We start from the raw sequence: 5,924 nt of genomic DNA on the forward strand, positions 1-5,924 counted from the left end.
GTTGTGGTTGTGGTACTTCTTGGGTACCACGTACTTTGGTGACAAGGTTGAGCGCTTGTCGACCAAGGTACTTCCTTTGCTTGCTGACCTAGACGCCTTAGGTCAGTACGACTAGGTGACGCCGGCTCTGGCGCATTTTACCCGTTACTTGCACGCCGTCGTTCGTCCGGAGACGATGGAGGACGGGAGTTCTCTCCGCTTTGGTCGGTCTCGGCTTCATCTTGGAGGTACGAGCGTTTTTGTGGTTTTTGATTTTGATCTTGATTTTTTGATTGATTTTTTTTGAGTTTTTGCAATTTTATGAAAAATTGGTTGATTTGTGGTTGCTGTGTTTTGTGTTACAGGCTTGGTTACTTGCTTACTTTGTCCCCTTGCGCCCAAAGACGACGAGTGGCGTACCTTTGGCTTACCCGGCTGTGAGGGATTGGACGGTGGCTCGAAAGAAGTCCACCAAGTCGACTTATGAGGACTGCAGGCATCGGGGGAACGCCTAGAAAGTCCTTGCTTCTTATCTCTTTTGTTTTGTAAAAAAGATAGAGATATGATTATTAGGTAACCTAGAAAGCCCCCAGTTAGTTGATTAGCTTTGCTATGAGTGCAGTTTGTTGGTGGCTTGGGGAGCACACAGATTCAGGTCCATCTGTGGGTGCTGCATAACCCGTGTCATTTTCATTCTTCAATTCTCGTGTTCTTCATTGTGGGGTCACTACGAAGGCATGGATAGCCTAGGCAATTGTTATCCCAACACTAAGGTAAAGCACTACACATTAATAAAATCATAAGTCCCTCCCTCACTTCTCTCAAAATGATGAATATCTTGATCAAGGCACAAAAATAAATCCAAAAATGACAAAAAATGCAATGTAATAATTGAAATACAAGTTAGGGAGTTAGAATATTTACAAATGGTGGTTTAGGGAGGACTCCACCAAACTCTCATCCAATGTGAGATGTCAAGGGGGTATGCTCAAGGTGTTGTTAATGTTACTCAACACCTTGAAGAAGTAATAAAAAGCATGTTCATTATCATGATAAAGGTCCTCAATAGATTTTTGCACTTGTTGTTCTCCATGATGGTCTTAGTTCATAGCATTACCAATATAGGGATTGAATATCCCTTCGAACTCATCATCCCAAAGACCGCAAACTTCGTCTACTTGATCATTAAAAAATTCTTGAGTTGATAGAGACAACTCTTTTTCTTTCTTGTCTTGGCCAATGGGGCCATCTTCTTCACTTGTCATGGGTGAGCTTTTCAAGCTCCCGTTGTTGCTATTTCCTTGCTCTTTTGATGGAGCATCATCAACTTTCTTTTTCCATTGGAATTTCGACTTCTTCCTATCATCCTTCCGGCTATAGTGATCAACCATAAAGCATGGTTCATGCAATCGGGGAGCTCTCATGGTCTTGTCAAGATTGAAAGTTATGGTCTCATCTCCCACTTCAAGAGTAAGCTCTCCGTGCTTCACATCTATCACTGCACCCGCGGTGTGCAAGAAAGGCCTTCCTAGGATGATCGGAATATTGGAGTCTTCTTCCATGTCAACAATGACAAAGTCCACCGGGATGAAGAATTTGCCAATTCTCACGGGAACATCTTCCCATATCCCTAACGGTGTCTTCGTTGTTCTATTGGCCATTTGGAGTGTGATGTTGGTGCATTTAAGCTCTCCCATACCTAGCCTTTTACTAACCGAATACGGCATAACACTCGCACTTGCTCCTAGATCACACAAAGCCTTGTTGATCGTGGTGTCGCCAATGGTACACGGTATTGAGAAGCTTCCCGGATCTTTAAGTTTCGGAGATGAACTCCCTTGAAGGATTGCACTACTCACCTTAGTGAAGGCGATAGTTTCAAGCTTCCGGATTGACTTCTTTTTCGTAAGGATGTCCTTCATGTACTTTGCATAGGCCGGCACGTGATTGATCAATTCTGTGAAAGGAATCGAGACTTCTAAATTCTTCACAATTTCCATGAATTTTCCAAGTTGGTCATCAAACTTAGGCTTAGCTTGATGACTCGGGAAAGGAAGTCTAATCACAATGGGCTCCTTCTCCTTGGCCTTTTCTTCACTTTTCTTTGAAACTTCTTGATTCGTTGGTTCTCCTTCCTTGGAGTTTTGCACAACTTCTTCTTTGTCACTAGCTTCCACAACTTCATCCTCAACTTGCTTCTTTGTCCCTTCATATCTCGTACCACTCCTCAAGTGGATGGCACTAACCATTTCATGTCTTGAGGGATTAATTTGAGGTGGTAATTGCCCCTTTTGTCTTTGAGAGTTTGAAGATGCTAGTTGGGTCAATTGAGTTTCCAACATTTTTGTGTGGGCTAGGATGTTGTTGATGGTGATATCTTTTGCTTGGCTATCTTTTTGCATTTGAGTGAAAAATTCTTGTTGATTCTTTTGCATTTAGAGGACCACTTTTTGAACATCAAAACCTTGGTCATTTTGTTGATTGTATGGAGTTTGATTTTGGTAACCTTGGTTTTGGTTGAAAAAGGGTCTTTGATTTTGGTTTCTCATGGGAGGTGGGGTGTATGTTGGTTGAGGGTTTTGAACATTATGGCTTTTGTATGAGAGATTTGGGTGGAATTTGATGTTTTCATTGTAATAGTTGGAATAAGGGGCACCACTTTTGTATGCTTGAAAAGCATTCACTTGTTCATTTGTTCCCCTACATTCACTTTGTTCATGTCCCAAAGTTCCACAATTCTCACATATCCCACTTGGGATTGATGAAGATGCTACCATGGCATTAACATGATGCTTTGGTGATTTTGAGGCTTCTTCAAATTTAGCCATAGCCTTCTCAAACTTCAAGTTGATGGTATCAATATGAGCACTAAGTTGAGCACCCAAATGAGTAATAGAGTCCACTTCATGCTTTCCTCCTCTAGTAGCCTTGCGAGGTCTACTATATTGTGAATTCTGGACCGCCATTTCCTCAATCTTGTTCCAAGTTTGATTTTCGTCAACTTCGGTGAACATACCATTTGATCCCATGTTGAGAATGTTTATTGAGTCTTCATAAAGACCATTCTAAAATTGTTGTACCAAGAACCACTCGCTAAGTCCATGATGAGGAAACGAGCGACAAATTCCTTTGAATCGCTCCCAAGCTTCATACAAAGATTCTTCATCCCTTTGCTTAAAACTCGTAATTTGAGCTCTTAGCATGTTAGTCTTTTCCGGAGGGTAGAATTTTTTGTAGAAAGCTAGAGCCAACTTCTTCCAAGAGTCAATTCCAAGAGTAGCTTTATCAAGGCTTTTCAACCATTGTTTTGCGGTGCCAATTAGACAAAAAGGGAATAAGACCCATCGAATTTGGTCTTGAGTTACACCGGTTTGTGAAATGGCATCACAATAGTCACAAAAAATTTCCATATGGGAGTGAGGGTCTTCACTAGGCATCCCCCCAAATTGGCTTCTTTCGACTAACTGGATAAATGCGGATTTTGCAATGAAATTTCCGGTTAAGTGTTGTGGTGTGGGAGTACCATTGGGTAGGTTCTCCTCGGTTGGTACGGAATGTAATGAAAACTTAGGCAATGTGGGTTGATTGTGTGATTGATTTTGTGTTGGGTTCTCCTCACCTTCTCTTGCAACAGGGTTGATGAACTCAATTGTATTTGGTTGAATATCTACAACCTCACCAATACCTCTCAAAGTATTTCTAGCAAGTCTTCTATTGGTTGTCAAAGTCCTTTCAATTTCGTGATCAATGGGTAACAAGTTAACTTGTGATCTTCTAGACATGCAAAATATCAAACAACTCGAAAACAATTAGAACAAACCTTGAGGAGTTTTACTTGTCCAAGGCAAAGAAAGACACAACTAATAACAATCTAAGAAAATCAAATCAAGTTAACACCGTCCCCGGCAACGGCGCCATTTTTGGTCGGACTCACTTGGAGCTTAGATTTCGGTTACTTGTCGTTAGGAGCACCTAGACCAAAACAATATTTATAACTTCACAAACAACTCTACTATTAGTAAAGAGGCAAGTAAAGGTCAGATCCCAAGGGACGGGTATTGATGTAGGATTTTCGATTGCAAGTAGCGGTGTCTAGGTGTGTCACAATTTGGGTTGAGATAAGAAGATCACTAAACTAAATAACAATCAAAGTAAACAAGCAAGATGACTAAAATGAGATGTAAACAATTGATTAAAAGCACTAGGGTGTCATGGGGTCATAGGGGATTCATGGGAATTGATCATACAAACATATTCTCAAATTATAAGCAAGCAATTATTGTTGTGATAGGATCGAGTTGGTTTATATCTTATAATCCTAGGAAGGTTTGGGTCCCGGAGCCGAATCGATTAGATTGTACAACACCTACAAGTCGACTTAATCCTCCCTACTCAACTATATGCATGGTCTAATGAGACTCAAGTTGGTTTATGTCTTACAAGTCTCATTGAAAAGGTAAGTGATGGGTAAAAAATGCAAGGATTCATAGGCTCGCATTTCATCAAACATAACATGTGCATAAGTTGAGATCACAACAAGCAAGCAAATAAATTTTGAAAACATATTAAATTAAGCATGAATCATCCGCCATGTTGATTTCCCCTAATTACCCATTAACCCTAGTTAAGGAAACTACTCACTCATTATCAAGTTTAACATGTTAACAAGGTTGTCAATCATATTAACAAAGAAACACATGATGAATAAACGAAGATGATTAACAATAATTAAAAAGGGATTAAGAGAGTTATACCTAATGATGATTCCAAAATAACAATGCAAAGAATAAAAGAAGTACTTGATGATTGATGGAAGGTTGTCAATCTCCCAATAAACCCAAATAATCTTCAATTACCCAAAATAAAAGATGAACAAAAGAGAAATTAAGGAAATGAGATTTGTATTAATATTTGATTAGAAGTTAATTACAAGATTAAGAAGAAATTAGAATGTTATAAACTACACTAAGGATTGATAAGAAGAACATGATAACCTAATTAGACTAATGGGGTATTTATAGTGGGGATTAGGTGCACAAATTAGGGTTACTAAGGGCTTAAATGACGATTAAGACCTTGAGGAATTGCTTCTCTCAGAAAAAGATGCGGGTCTCCTTTTTGCTAGTCTTCCAAAAATATGCGCATCTTCAATGGAGGGAAGAAGAGGACGTGTTGTCCGTAACACAATCCGGGCGTCCAAGGGTCGGGACGAGCGGATTCTCAGGTGACTGGACGAGCGGCCTTCAAGGTTGGATGCTCGGATTCTGGCAGTTTTGGACGGGCGTCCCGGCTGTTAGACGCTCGGATCTTGTCCCCGCCTTCCTCTTTCTTCTTTTCTTCTTTCTTCTTCCAACAATCCTCCGGGATTTTGTCGGGGATGCAAGGATCTTCTTCATCATTGACCATCTACTACATTATCTACAAAGGCCTTCTAGTCTTGTCTTCTCTTTGATGCTTGGTCATTATATTCAATCAATTTAGCTCTATTTTGCCATGAAAATGCAAGGTTTGCACTCCTCTCCTACCAAGAAAACAAAACCTCAAAGAATATGCAAAACAAAGGACTAAAGATAGTAAATGACCCCAAATAAGTACTAAAAAGCATAGGAACGAGGCTAATTCGGGGACTAAATATGCTCAAATATTGGTCACATCATGTACCTAGCATACCCGTCCATGAATGATAAAAGGGCGTGCTCGGCGGTGTTATCCACCAGGATGTCAACATGAATGATAAATTTGGACTTGCTTTGTTCAGGTCCCTGAAGTCAACGCAAACCCGAATTATCCCGTCTTTCTTGGGTATCGGAACTATGTTGGCCACCTAGTCAGAGTATTCTAAAACATTGATGAATCCGGCTTTGAACTGTTTGTCTACCTCTTCCTTGATTTTCAGGGCCCATTCAGGACGCATACGACGTAACTTTTGTTTCACAAGCTTAGCT

The 5,924-nt window shown here is 40.3% G+C and overlaps 1 non-coding gene across 1 annotated transcript; it reads left to right on the forward strand.

Annotated features, from left to right (window-relative positions):
- The first annotated feature begins 3,075 nt into the window (after positions 1 to 3,075).
- Positions 3,076 to 3,182, forward strand: LOC141644633 (small nucleolar RNA R71). Its single transcript, XR_012544245.1, has one exon. It is a non-coding gene; the product is annotated as a small nucleolar RNA R71 (small nucleolar RNA).
- The last annotated feature ends 2,742 nt before the right edge of the window (positions 3,183 to 5,924 follow it).

The sequence above is a fragment of the Silene latifolia genome, chromosome 2 (genome assembly GCF_048544455.1).
Source record: "Silene latifolia isolate original U9 population chromosome 2, ASM4854445v1, whole genome shotgun sequence".
Lineage (NCBI taxonomy): Eukaryota > Viridiplantae > Streptophyta > Magnoliopsida > Caryophyllales > Caryophyllaceae > Silene > Silene latifolia.